This window comes from Cydia strobilella, chromosome 21 (genome assembly GCF_947568885.1).
Source record: "Cydia strobilella chromosome 21, ilCydStro3.1, whole genome shotgun sequence".
NCBI lineage: Eukaryota > Metazoa > Arthropoda > Insecta > Lepidoptera > Tortricidae > Cydia > Cydia strobilella.
In genome coordinates, this window is record NC_086061.1 from 4,774,183 (window position 1) to 4,790,138 (window position 15,956).

General features: G+C 33.6%; 1 protein-coding gene across 4 annotated transcripts in view; it reads left to right on the plus strand.

Annotated features, from left to right (window-relative positions):
- The window catches only part of LOC134751000 (A disintegrin and metalloproteinase with thrombospondin motifs like), a 197,074-nt gene that overhangs the window by 17,500 nt on the left and 163,618 nt on the right, over positions 1 to 15,956 (plus strand). The window contains exon 1 of one of the 4 annotated variants that reach the window (XM_063686311.1): positions 6,848 to 6,900. The exons of the other annotated variants lie outside the window; for them this stretch is intronic. The gene's annotated coding sequence lies outside the window, so the exon portion shown is untranslated. Of the gene's footprint in view, positions 1 to 6,847; positions 6,901 to 15,956 lie in introns of those variants that run through there. 4 annotated transcript variants of the gene reach the window in all.

Genomic DNA, 15,956 nt, shown 5'->3' on the forward strand with positions numbered 1-15,956 from the left:
AACAAGTTATTATACATCTTATTATGAGTTCATTATGTTTTTTTGTTTTCTTAGAGCATACAAATTATAATGAGGGACAACATCTTTAAAACAATAAAAAAATCACAAAATATAATTGACACACCTTTATAGGTACATAGTGAAAATGATATCATTATTATTTTGATTATTGAGTCAAACACATTTCAGAATAAGGTCACTATGGAAAATACAACCAAAGTTAACGATGCAGGTACATGTAGGTATTTGTTTTTCTTATTTGAGTCTCGAGTACTGAAAAAATCAAAAAAGGTACAACGTAAAAATTAGCTTTTGATTCACTTAACTTTGTATGACTACGTGTTAAGTATTCAATAATATGTGTATGACCCTTGTGAGGTCTTCAAGTCTGCTAAAAAAACGTTCCAAACTTCCTGCCTCACACAGCTGCGTAAAATGTGGAATGAACTGTCGCCTGCGGTATTTCCGGACCGATACAAGTGATATTACAACCTTCAAACCTTCAAGAAAAGCGTACTCCCGTCTCATGTCGGCAACGCGCTTACCTGGTGTTGCGGGTGTCCATGGGCGACGATAATCGTTTAGCATCAGGCGATTCGTTTGCTCGTTCACCTCCTATATTATAAAAAAAACTTAAACTTTACATATTTTTGAGTGCAAATTAGAGCTGACTCAATATTATCTCAGCTCTGTTTGGTTTAAAACCGGTCATACCGACGTCGACTGTAAATTAATCATACATCAACCTTATTTAAAAAGAGCGTCGCGATTTGTTATATATGCTGTCGGCAGCTGATCGGAAAATCTGCCCGATCGTAAAGTTGTGTAATTCGACGGTGGTCATATTAAACCAATAGATAGGTAGGATATGTTCGTTAGGTTGCTTCAGTTGCCCGAAGGGTAAACTGTCCAGAAATAGGAGCCCCGCTACAGTGATTTTCACGTTTCACGATATGCCTAGGAATTTCATGTTCGGCCGCCGACATAATTGCGTCACAGTCTCACTGGACTAACGTTAGTTACGTTTGCCATTTGATTTTAAGTTTTATGACTATTACAATAGAGATTACGGATTTATAGTCTGTAGTCTATCATGAGTGGCTGAATGTCACAGTTTAATGATAATAAAATTACAGTAGGTATATATCGCTATGCAAGAGAACATTTATATTATATTGCCCAAGGCAATTATAAGCCACAGGTTTTATAAAAACGAGTAATTACGTTATGATTGTATGGATTATCCAGTACCTAATAAATTACAATTTATTGAATTAAACAAATAAATAAAACAGAATTAAATAAATAACTTACCTAGAAAATTTAAAAGCTAAATCTAAAAATAAATAAAACTAAATTTAAAATAAATAATTATAAACTATTCAGTAATTAATTTGCGACATTAAATATTACACTAGTGTGTCTGTGAGCTGTAACATTACGAATCCCCATGACTCCGCCATTTTTAAAATTTTCGATACACCGCATCGACAAAATATCCATTCAGAAATGCAACCTGTTTTCGTCGATTTAGTTTTTGTTTTTTTTAATGCTCCGTACAAAACGTTGTTCACGAAGCACTTTTGGGATCACTTCGGTGTTGCAAATTAGTTAAAATGCGTTTTTCTCACAGACCGTTTCACGTAGATAGCAAAAATTTTTAATACTATCAAACAATAGCAACTAGGTACCACTTCTAACACTGTAACACTTTTCATAAGTCATAACCACTTATTCATAATGGCGAATCTATGGTTGTTCATGAGGTCTAAAGTTCGAAAAATCACATTTTATATAGGTACAAATGGACCACGATTTGCGGATCCCTGATTAAAAAGAATATTACGGCCTATCGAGTGTATATGGAAGATTCACTACAATATTCCTATCCGATCACCTTATACAATCCCAGATCCTTTCACTGACCAGTCTAACCCGATCTCTAGATCCATACCAATAGACAGTACACGTGTACCGGTTCTCTTAGGCGTTAGCTTCACCAATGTTCCATGAGCGATCAGAATTAAAAATAGAATGCGAAATCGTAGAGGTAAGAGGTGAAGGCTGTCCTTTCATCTTTTATCATTCACAACACTAACAGCAACAGAAGTGACCATAGGTAGACCTTTTATAGTCACTTAGGTTTATATTCGGTCAACTATGTCGACGATGGCACAATAAACCAATGTAAGGTTGATCTCTGTATACGTAGACTTGTTAAGGGTTTTTAAGCTCTAGTTATATCTAGTAGTGATATTGTAATCTGGTTTATTAAAAGTTGATACGTTTTCGCGTATGGTACCTATACGAATCGAGGCTGAATTTTAAGTACGGGTTTATTACTAATTGGATTTTACATATGTTTTAATGTTTTGTGTTAATGTTTATTTGGGCACAAACGGTACATGTTTCTTATAACTAGTGTCTTATATAGGTACATAATTCATAAACCAGGACAGTTGCCAGCACTTAATAGCTCATTAAAGAAAAAGAAAATACGGGATAACTAAACTTAAAAATTAACAACAAGGGTCGAATTAGGACAGTTAATAATGAAGATAAAACTATTTTTATACATTAAATTTGCAATTAAGTGTAAAGTTACAGTGTATTTAATTCGTTTGTTTATTTAAAACCATAAGTAAATATATGGACGTAAATGTACTTAAATTTTATATCAATGTGTAAATAATTAAATATGTATCCGCAAATAATAGGTTTAAAAATACTAAATAAAATAAATAGACAAACACAAATCTGTTGAACTGAACTGATGAAAAACACACAATTAACATATTTTCCAAATTAGTTTTCGTTACTCGGTTAAAAACCAAATTTTGTGGACAAGAGAATTTGTCTTACAGGCCAATCCAGACGTAGCATATCTACGTTCGCATTGTACGATATCTAAATAACACGATTCAAATTCATTCTGATGTCAGTGTAATGTTCGTATTATCCAGATAGACTTTACACATATTATACATATACAATCAATTAATCTTTGATATGAGCCAATACATGACCTCAAACCCTATTTAAAGCACCATAAAATTACAAAGATAATCCCTTTAAAGTTCAATTACCCCTCATCAGCGAATGGTCATCTTATGTCAACCTGTAAAACCGGACTTAACATTTAATACGATTGTGCAACATCATAAATCATGCTTGAATATGTCACGGATCATACCTTCTCTGGCACTCTGTCTTCGATTGTGTTCATAAAAGGTCGTAAAATGGTTCTCACCAGTTGAATTATAGTCATCACTCATCACCGTCCTTTATTTATTTATTTATTTATTTATTTTATTTTAAACTTTATTGCACAGTAAGAATATACAGTGACAAAAGGCGGACTTAATGCTACACGGCATTCTCTACCAGTCAACCTTTAGGCCAAACAGAGAAACATAGTTGGTGCGGGGTATGTAAAGAACACTAAAACTAAATGCTTTAATAGACACAAATATAAATGTAATATGTAGATAAAATAAATATATAGGTACAACAATAAATATATAAATATCAATAAATATAAATAAATATGTATATATATATATATATATAATGTACCTGCTACTAACTTTACTATGCAGACACCCTTTCAACTTTTATTAAAATATATAAATGCCCAGTTCAGTCTTAATTCCAAGCAATAGAGGTGACAAACGGACTGCCAACCATTGGATTTAGGCAGTCAAACATTAGAACTTTACTATACTTTTTACATTACTAATTAATATTTAGATTCTCCTTAGGGATGTAACGTTATACACGCACACCCACTTTATCAGTAGAAAAAGGCGGCAAATGTAAAAAATGCAGACGCGAAGGGTTTACCTGCCGGTAGGCTGAGATTTCGCGCCTTTTTCTACTGACAAAGTGAGTGTATTTGAGTATAGATAGCAGGCGCTTTTGTAAAACTAGGGCTTAGATCTAAAAAAGGGATTAGTCACTAAATAACATATAGAAATAATCACGTGACTTTTCGTCGCATCTGTCGTTCAGATACAATTTTACTTTTCGATGGACATTTGTCGACAAACAATTGTCATATTGGCTACGGTTCCCGGCTTCTTTATAGTCGTCTGCCACTTAGTCGAAATTAAAGGTGACATCCCGATGTTATATAACTACAACTGCATTACAGGTGTGACGTCATTTTCCTTGTGAGTGACGTTCGTCGCCGCATTACTCCCGCGTTTATGACGCTCAATCCGTCACTCATTTTATCAAGGAAATTGACAGATATAGCGACGGCGCAGTTGCGATCCGAAGGTCACCTTAGCATCTGCCAATTGAATATATATTACACATTGTGTCAACAACATTACTTTCTAAAACAATTATTAAAATGTCAGAAGTTCAACTGACGCTAGACAACAATGAAAGATGTGGAGATACCAGGAAACAATTTCAGTTAATTTATCATGTGTGTTTACAGCATTTATTTTACCGTTATGTTGCAAGCTGAATTACAGTGCAAATAAACATAAGTTTAAATGCCAAAACCTACGCTTACATAAATTGCCGTTACATAAGTGTAACCTTTTCAAGTTTTGCAATAGGGAGCTTCTTCGGCGTGACCCGACGGCCTGGCCGCTGAAACGCTTTTACCGTCCACACCGATGCATTGCGATTTAACCGCACATGTTGCTTAGTATTGCGTATAGAATGTCAAATTTAGAACATAAAACCGCAAGATTCGTCTGAAATGACTGAAATGCAATACGTAACGTAAAATCAGGTAATGGTTTTTCAAATTATGTTGAGTATAAAATATAGAAAGTGCATTATGTGTATCTAAGCTCCAAAATAAATGTAACGAGTACAAATCATATAGGCTCGTTAAGAATCAACGTTGAAAACTGGACCATACGTCTTGTAATTAAGGAATATTAGTTACCTGATTTTACGGTACCTAGATACTTTAGAATGTGAAATGGATCCCAAACAAAACTTTAAAATCCGAAATTATCTGAGCGGGATTTAGTTTTAGTTTATATTATTTTTGGTTAAAGACCCGACCTAATGATCTGGCTTATTTTTTATGAATAATGACTATACATTTCCTTTTTACTTGTAAAAATTACAGATTGCTTCAAGAACATTTTAGGAGCAAAAAAATAATATTTAAGAATATTAAGGATTGATTTAGCGCCGCTACCCCGCAGCCAGGTCTGCAGTTCTGAGTTGGGCTATGGTAAGAGAAGTAGCAGACAAATTTTCAGCTTGCCACAGCTATTACATCTCTTTTAAAGCGCTTAAATTCCTATGAAAGTATGACGTTAAAAGTGATGCGATTACCTATACTTAATTTGTTGTTTGCCATTACCTATTTCTTTGTATTTATACAGAGCAAGATTCGTGTGTTTAAATCGATATAAACCAATCCTACGTTGCTCAATATAAACGCAAACGTGTGTTTAAATGGCCTAATTAGTTGGTAATTAAAATAATTTTATCGTATAATGAACAGAGTTTTTTTTGTGTAGATATATAGATAGTGTAAAGATTAAGTTTAGGTAAATATACCTATAATAATGTACGTTGGAATATACCACTTACGAATATGTAGTATGTACATATATAGGTCTTTGTTGCGTGTAGAGATTCTTGAGTATCTTTGTCCATCAGGAGACGTTTTTGGAATAATATGCCGTGTAGTAGCTACTAAAAAAACTATTAACGGTAACAATTTCCCTTTCAAACGCTAAGTGTTGGTACATTACGTACTTCACAGTATTGGATTAACGTCGCATTATAACTGTTTTGGAAGAGCATTGGCCTCTAGTTTTGGTAAATAACGCTAAGTATTCATAGAGTAACGTATCTATAGGTGGCCATCGTCGTAGAAATACCTACTTGTTTAAAAACAATTCTTAAAATAAATGGTATAAAAACTTAAATTCTTCTACTACTAATTTAAAAAATTAAATTACGTATAAACAATTATTGCATTTTTATAATTACTTTTTAAATTGCTTCATCTTGATACCCCACTACATCTGATTAGGAGTTAATTATGATATTACTTGTACTTACATTTTTTTGCTTAAACACTGCTATCTTAGTTTTTTACAATTTTAATTAATTTAATCTCCTTAATTAATTTTAAGTTTTGTTGTACTTACTAACACTATATGGATCAAAATGATTCGAAATAAATAATTGAATTGAATTAATTAATAGAATTAATACCTATACGAGTACAATCAAATGTCGCTTGCGCGCCAAAATTATTTGAAATAAATTTCTGTTTTGTACCTAAGTGAAAACATAGAGATGGACATATATTTTGGGTCTAATAGGTATATAACCTTCGTATTTTCACGTCAGCTGGTCTCATATTGTTTCAGATTAATATGAAAGGGCGCTAACGCATTAATTGAAACATATCGATCATTGCATAAGTAGTCATGGATATTTAAAACAATGTGTCGATTCCTTCCTGATTGAAGTCACTTATAATACATTAATTTATTCATAAGTATTTGCAAAACTTATATAAACATTAATGCTAAAATCAATATTGGTCAAGAACAACATAATTAAATTATTAGAATTATGTTATAAGCACAATTATATTATAAGTAGTTTTTGATGTAAATGTCATGTTTTAATTTTTTTTTCTTGTCATGTTTATTTAATAAAGACATTAATTAAGTATAATTATAAGGGTTCTTTAATGTCAAGAATGTTAAACTATAGAACATTCTTGAGATATTTAGTATGTAGAATATTAGTTTTATAGGTTACTAGCATATTTAATAGACAGTTTAATGATCGTTGGTCAAGCTGATGAATGTATAACATGTACTGATTGATTTGTTTTACATTACAGGTAAGTTGGAGTCAGAAACCAACATAGAGCTTTCTGGAAGTATATTTACTCAGGTATTAGTGGTATTACCTACATAATATTAGAACTTGAACATTTTAATTTGAAAGACAATAAATATAGCTATAATATCTACTTAAAATTAAATTAATATTAAATAAAACTATATTAAAACTAAATTAAAGCTAAATATAAAAAGAAAAACTATAGGAAAAGAAAAAATTATATCGAAGTTATAAAAAGAACACCCCGTCCAAAAAATCTGCCTGCGGCATTGAACAAGTATTTGTTTTTCAATGAAATATGTGACGTAGGTCTGCTTGACAGCCGCGATTGATCGTCTGATATAATAAAATCTGATATAATATAACCAACGGAGACGCCTTGTCTATAATTTGCTGTACAAAAAAGTCTGCCAATTTTTGCGGGGGAAGAAAACGTCAAATGTATACGTAACGTCAAAATAGCCATGTCAGATAAACGTCAGTCCATACTCGTACATTGTGTATGACCATTGGCCGACTATTTTTGACAGAGAGGAACGCCTGTTAATGGCTACTCCGTTTGGTTATATCCTCCTAGTCTTTGGACATCTAACATAAAAATCCGTTAGAAGGATTCAATGACTTTCGATTAAACATAGTAAGTGCAATGACATGCACAAAACAAACATTACATACTTTTTTGTTCAGTCATAACGGACATTTTACCGATATGTCTGCTTTTCGCACCTCTTATAAGTTAGTCGACTTTAGATCTTATTGCAATAGGTTAATGCCTTTACAATAATCGGTAATGTATTTTAGGTATATATAAATGATTTATTGATCGACATATGTTTTTCGATTGCGGCAGTCGTAAATTGTTTTTATTTATTTCTTTGCGACTTGTACATTAGATATCCAAAGAACTTGAAGGGTACACGGAAAGAACATGTCTAGTCACTTTTTTCGCAAAATGAGATTTTCATTTCAAAATGAAGAGCTCGTAATGAACTATTAGTTATATCTCTTGCTACCACTGTATAATATATGTATATGTATAATATATGTAACACAACTTTTTTTTTTAGTTAAAAAAGACCTGGTCACTGAATTACCATACATTTTGACATGGTTCCAAATTTTAAAACCGCGATTACTCAAAATGTTACTAAAGTGACTAGACATGTTCTTTCCGTGTACCCTTCACTTATATTCTTAAAGATTTCATGTCGCATAATTTTATTTCATATATGATACACCTGTTGAAAGCGTTAACTCGAAAGAGGGCAATAATCGCAATTTTTGTAGTAGATAATATAGTCGCTCTCGTAAGATACTGGTATCTACTTACTGGTAGATATGTCGTACTTTGTTAATTATTTTTCCAATACAATACTGGATACAATACCGACGACCAAGTTTTTTCCGTTAAGTCTGTTTTTTCTCTAAGTCTTAATCGATTTTCACTCAAGCCATCCGGATATGGGTATTGATGACTTGAACGGAAAGTAACCTAAAAACTGATGTGCCACCCTACTAATCAAAATGCTGTCCTTGAAATTTTGCAACGTCCGGTCATATGAGACTTTCTTAACAATAGAACTACGTCATTTTCCCACGTTTAACCCATTTTCTCAAAGCCCACATTTTAGAAATAAAACAAAACATTATCTAACTGGGCATAAGCTAGCCAAAATATTAGGCAACAGTTATTACCCATTGAACTCTCTACCCTACTTTTTACCGTCACGAACACTTGCAATCAATCAAAATTGCACCTTAGCTGTAGCAAGACCAAGTGCGTATTTGAGAATAAGTTAGCTAGCGAAGTTAGATTTTCGTTATGTCACAATAATCCTGAGAACTTGCTCAAAATGTCGTTCTTCATGACATTTCCTAGCTGATTGTGTGTTGGGAGATCATAGCACAATAATTTATATGGCCGTCTAAATTGAAACTTTGTAAGCCGGTGATTTTTGTTACGTAATTTGGTATGTTAGCTTTTAGCATAATGCATAAACATAATTATGGAAATGTAGATAAGTATTATAGAATTTTTAGTAAATAGTATACTAATATACATAAATAGGTGATAACTTTTGACACATGCGCGAGAGTAAAAGACGGGTTTTTGTATCTGTTCTGAAAAAAAAGAACCTTGTGGATGGGTGTCGCACTTATATGCGATAAAAAATCTCCGCGGCTTTTATTACTTGTTCTAGTCTATTGATATTGTTGTATTTGTAAGATCAAATCAGTTGAACACCTTGGAGGTGACATCACAGTAGGTAGTCTATACAAATAAAAAAATTGTGAGTGTCTTGGAACACTCGGTGTTCCTGTTCATGCTCATGCTCATGTTTTTTGTTTTGGTCTGTTCTGTTCTGTTCTTTTCTGTTTTGTTCCGTTCTGTTCTGTTCTGATTAGTCTCATTACATATTTCGCAGTAGTATGGCTTGCGACGGCAAAATTTGACACTTACATATATCGCACTAGTATGGTTTGTGACGGTAAAATCTTAAACTTTTTTTTCGCCTAGCAAACATCCGCAAACCGTCCGATAAGGAACTTTGTTCCAAAAATAAAAACCTACTTCAAAAAGGATAAAATAAAATATTATCCCCTTTACATGCGCTAGAAACCGATATGTTTGAAGACGTACCTAACATACAAAATAAAACCATCGAATTGATAACCTCCTCCTTTATTGAAGTCGGATAAAAATTATAGTGTCGGTATCTGCAATAAAGTATAGCAGCAACAATCGGAACAAACGACCAAATTATGACACATCATCGCGTGATCGAAAGTCGATCGAGGAAAGCGTGGGTTGCAAGTTGCAATACTGTTGCAAACTCTCGATTTATTGCAAAAATGCAACCTAACGTCACTTTGAAATCTGAGGGCCTACCGCGAACCTCTTCGTTCGGTTGTCTATCTGTATCTCTGTCGTTCGAATATGTAAGAGGGATAGAAAGGTACATAACGAAATTTCGATATTCGATGTTCGCGGTAAGCCATCTGGCCAAAGTAAGCCGGTGATTCATTATAAATCACATTTCGTGTGACTGCGCGATTATGTCACTGTGAGAAGACTATACTATATTGAGATTAATGAATTCATTGACTGTTTTGGCAAGATGGGAGAGATTGGAGAGTACTTGCGAAAGAAATACTTTGGTATCTATTAGTCTTAGATTTTTATCATAACCACATAGTATAAAACAAAGTCGCTTTCCGCTGTCTGTCCGTCCGTCAATCCCTATATATGCTTAGATCTTTAAAACTACGCAACGGATTTTGATGCGGTGTTTTTTAATAGATATAGTGATTCAAGAGGTATATATAATTTGTAAAGGTTATGTGTAAATTAGTTGAACTACCCGTGCAAAGCCGGGGCGGGTTGCTAGTGAAAAATAATAAAAGCATTGAAATATCGGCTGAATAAAAATGATACCAAAAGTATTTAATTGCACTGTTGAAATATTAACGATTGGAACGATTGAATGACAAATGCTAGAAATAATGACGGTTACGGCGAGTTAGGACTTTCAAAACTTCAAGAAAAGAGCCTACTCTTATCTTAAAGGCCGGCAACGCATTTGTAACTCCTCTGGTCTTTACTCGTAATTGCTTACCATAAGACGATTCGTCTGGTCTGGTCATTTGCCTCTTCTACCATAAAATAATAGCAAACGAAAATGATGTAACTACACTATCCAAATCACGAAATGAATACAATACCTTACCTACTGTATACCGTGCGAAAAATCTACCAAACTCAATTTGTTTAACTTGCTCCGAAAGGTAAGGTTATCGCTGGTATGATTTCATCATCATCATGCCGGGTTAATCATGCCGGGGGGTCATCGTGGGTGTCATATTTAAGAGTTACTCTTATCGGTGGAGCGATTTTCATGTGTGTCGGTTCTCTGTCTTCTCCTTGACAGCCTGATACGACACGACGTTGAGTTTTTTCTTTACTTGATCTATGTATGTCGGTATGATTTAAGTAATCTAAATTCTAATGTCCATAGCCGATAAGTTGACACATACTCGCATCACTTTCTTGACTACCGCATATTTGAAATGTGTCTATGTTAATGGTTTAAATATTCAGGTCACATATTTACTGTTACAACTTTTCTCGGAATTAGATCGATCATGTAAGGTACATGATGTAATACTATCTCTAACGTGAATATAAACATGTCCTTAGTAAAGCAATGATATCAAAACATATTCTTTTGTCATTACTGCAATACTGAAGTGATATTTAAACATTTTAAACTAACTTCATTATCATTACTTACCGTCATTCCTTTAATCCAATCACTACACTGTAGTTATGTAATTTCTAAAAAGTAATCCCATTAGTCGTGATAGACTATAGCTCCTAAAACAGACATAATATTGACCCATAACATGACTAAGTAAGGTACGTTTTCCGTTTGTATTAACCTTCAGATATAAATATAATGTTCATGTTACCGATGAGACACAGTTTTTATTGGTGTTACATAATCAAAAAGGCTTACTTTTAACATTATGTAGCAATTAAGTATCTTTGCTAATTGTTAATTATTTAGTTTTAACAGTCTCATGTGTAGGTATTTCCTTGGTAAATGACATAACGAGCATTGTTATAAGCGTACCAGTTCGAAAACAGCTTAAGTATAATGAAGTTCTTATTGTGTTTATGACAATGCAGTTTAACCGCGTTTCCTGAGGAAGTAGCTATGGGAAATGTAATGTTATGACACTGGTATAAACAATGTATGGAATTCAGGTAAAAGAGATGTTTTTTTTGTTTAAAAGATTTATTTTAAAATGTGTATTCGTGTTTTTGTGTCTTATTTACACAGTAGAAATTAGTTGAGATAAATAAAATATACATAAGAATAAAGATTTGAAAGATATTAATTGGATCTCTGCCTGATTAAAAAAATCTTATTTATACTTTAAGCTCGATTTGTGAATAAATTATTATCTTAAAAAGCTTAACCCAATCGATATACTATCTAGTCTACTTGATGATAGCAAAAATCTATTTATTGGTCACGTTTTCTAAACGTGACAGTTCCTTAAACGGTGCTTTTAAGCTTTTATGTGAAACTATCGAACTGTGACACTATTATGTATTACGTTAGTTATCGCATATTACCAAACCTCGAACATAACTGAATTGTATTTTATTTTCGTTTTTTGTAAGAGTAACTAAAGGGATTTACAATTTAATGGCGATACGCATAAGAAGTCAAGGTCTTTGATATAACCCAGAAAGGAGTTATACTTGTCATTTAGTAGTAGTTTGACAAGAACCTGAAAGGTGTGAACTTAGCTTTAGGCGGCGGCTTTATTTGAACCAATTTAGTCAAAGTATAAAGACGCTAAATTCTAATATTAATGGGCGATCGAAATTATCTACGTTATTCAAAGTGACCGCCTTTTATACTGATACTAGTGACTTCTGCTAAGTCTGCGTGAGATGATGATGATTGATAAAAACCATCTTATGTCTATCCTCGGGCCTTAAACTATTTCCATACCCAATTTCATCTAAATTGGTTCAGTGTTTTAAGCGTTAAGAGGTAACTGACAGTCAGACAGACCAACATACAGACACACAAACAAACATACAGAGCTACTTTCCAATTTATAATATAGCAGGAATAACTGGTTTACATTCCCAATAGTGCTGTAATTTTCTTCATGAATATTTCTTGTTCGACGCTATAATGTTTTCAGCAGTTGCCCAATGTGTTACATTATTCTCCGATAACTGATTACGTTTTAACTTTTTGTTAACTAAAACAGTTAATAGCGTGGTTAGTTAACACTTTGTTTATTGGTTATTGTAAAAACTTAAATTAAGCAATATATTTTATCACTAATCCCCTTATTCTGAAATGTGCATTTGATGTAATAAAATTATATGGAAAATTTATTGTTAGCGCACTTGTTCAACCGCATGGATACTTCGTGTAGCGAAGCTACTAATATTGAATTGTTATCATATCATATCTGAATGCGCCTTAGGTTTTACGACCGTGGTGGTCGAGCAAGAAGTTTTCCTGTACAATTATCGTAAAAAAGTTGCTTTGATTAGAGTTTTTCTTGTGTATATAATACGTACTTTCATTAAGATATTTTAATTAGCCCCGGTATCGATTTAAAACGTTTTATTATGATTTTGCACAAATAGACATTGCAGTCTTTATTATCTTTGTTATTTTGGTCGATTTTCTATTATTGTTGTTATTGTGTTGTACATAGAGTGCACGCTAAGTCGTCTTATATTTATAAGAGGTACGTCCTATATTTGTCAAATCCAGATCTGATGATGGGATCCATGAAAAATTGAGGGTATTTATCAAATATTTACCACCAAACAACTAATGGACAGCTTCCAAGCGCAACAGGGTCAGCATTTCGGTTCAACAGTACCTATTGTTGACACTTTTAAGATTTTTGTTGGCACCGACTTCAAACCTATCAGTTGCTGGCGCATATAAACGGGGGGAGGGATTTTATTTTATACTTAATGAAATCGGTTTTTCTTTTCTTTAAATATCAGTAGAATAAGGTGGTAATGTTATAACTTTTTTTACTACTTACCTATGGGTTTGCCAGACTAGGTATACTTATTGATTTTGTACAGTTAGCAAATCTATTACCTATTTTTTTTAGTTTTGCATTGTTATGTTGATTTGAAAAAAGCATTCTTTCTCCGATGCCAAGTATGGACAGTAAAAGTAGCCAAACTGACAACGTTATATAACACCTAAAAGAACTCTACTTTGTGATTGAAATTAGTTCATGCTTATTGTCTCCACGCACGCGAGCTACACTTCAAAGCGCTAAACGGGTAATTTTCTGTGGGAATTGCTGTGTAAAGTGACTTGTTTTCAATGCTCTGGAGTGCAGTAAATTTATGGTTGTGTTATTGTGCTTTGTTTTTAGCCTACTGAAGAAGGGAGCGTTATGTTTTTTGAGTGGGTGCGTGTGTGTGTTAGTATGTGATTTCTTTGGCATGCCCTCTACCCAAAACTCCCTGACGATTTTGGGTGTTATGAAATTCGTCTTATAGGTATATTTATTGAAAGTGGCTTTGTTTGTGTGGATGTAGATAATCGTTTGTTTATTTATTATTATTATTATTTGGAGCCTGTCGTGTCCCACTGCTGGGAAAAGGTCTCCCTCCAATTTCTCCACATATCTCTATCCAGTGCAGTGTCTGGCCTGCCTTTAAGGAGTCCAGCTCATTAGTCTGTTAGGGCCACGATTCGAGTTTTCATATAATATTTTGTACATTCTTACAAAAGAAAGAGTGATCTTATTTAACCTGTAAAATTCCCGTTGACATGGTTATGGTACAGTCAAGGGCATAAGTATATATATTTTCCGAGTTTCGAAAATATGTGTACGCTCTTCTTACACCTTAGACAATAAAGTCGTGTTCACACATTTTTGAGCCATTTGTCTGGATCGATATTTTTGCCTTCGACTGTACATTATTTATATTTTGTATATATTTTCGGATGAGTCGAATAGGCCTCTCGGATTCAATGTGTATGACATGTAAAGTCTGTTGAGCAAATTAATGAAGTGATGAACGACGACACTAATGAAATGATGAATTTATGGATACATATTCACATTACTTATTACGTATCAATGACAAATTTGATTAATTACGTTCACATGGATATGTCTTTAGTACCCAGTTATAATTTACAAGCATTTGCTAACTGAAACTAAAATTATATCTCTATAAATGAAAGGTTTCATTTATCCTGATTATTGTTCAAAAAAGTCAAAAAAGTCAAAAAGTCAAAAGTCAAAAGCATTTATTTGTTCAACATAGGTAAGGTACATAAGTACAGGTCTCACATAATCATTGTATCACTATGTTGTGCCGTAAGGCGTACAATTTTCCATTTATGGACTGTGGCTGCATGCTGAGCACAGTTACCATTACTTATCAAAATCATCTCACAAAAATTCACTTACACTATAATATGCTTTGTCAATTAAAAAATTAAATAACTTACTTTTAAAACTAATCATGTCATCTGTATTTCTTAGCTCATTATTGTTAACAGAAATTTAATTGGATAAAAAACTTCTTCTTTAAAAAAACATGGCTTCCATCAAAGATGATGATGTCGCCAATAACAAAACAAAAGTTTGGTCGGCTCGGCGTTGTTCGGAAAGTAAAGTGATAGCTGGACCTTCCAAATAGAAATAGAATAGTCAACGAAATAGTCACGAAAACATTACAGTTCGGATGAACACACAAGTTTTCTCTCCTGTGGCCTGTGCCCAATATTAGTTAACAGCCTGTGGGCATGTAGGTTATGATTTTATCATACTTATCCAAATAAAAGGAGTATTCTTCTATGTGAATAAGGGTTGTTGGGTATGTCAACAGGAAAGACTTAAACATGGTTTCGAGTTTGACCCCGATAGATTGCCGGGTGATGACTATTAGGTAATTAAAGACTGGTTCAACGTGTTTCAAGACTAATTCTTCAATACTGGACACTTCCATATTAGTTCACTGCATAATAAGCTACCAATATAAGCGAAGAAGCGAAGCGAAGCGATGCGTCGCGGGGTCAATCAATCCTTTTATAGAAGTGTCCTACGTGGGCGATCTCGTTGCGAACGCGAACGCCGCCGTGGACCCGCCGCACCGCGCCGCGACGCTTCGCGTTCGCGAGTTGTTCGCTTACGTAAGACGCTGCGTTGCCTGCGTTACACTTACAGCAAAAACCAAAAAAAAAAATTTCGAGACGACTTCGTCATTTTGAATTTCAACTGAGAAATCTGATACAAACTTATGGTTATTATCAGCTGAAAATTGTCTTTGATGAAGTAAGCCAGACTCAGGTTTATTGCCTCTCGGTTCTCATTTTAGCCTTAAACAGTTGCAAGCTGTATTTACTTCACAGCCTTAATGTCTGTGTTTATTTTCATTTCACTGGCTGTTCCACAAACGTGTAGGAAGTATTACAAGCACGCGATCTGCATCTGTGTGCGTTTCTTACACTTACCTGTATCTGTGTGTGTTAACACAACTCATATGATTCGATGGAACTAAATTAGTACATTGCTGTAAATCC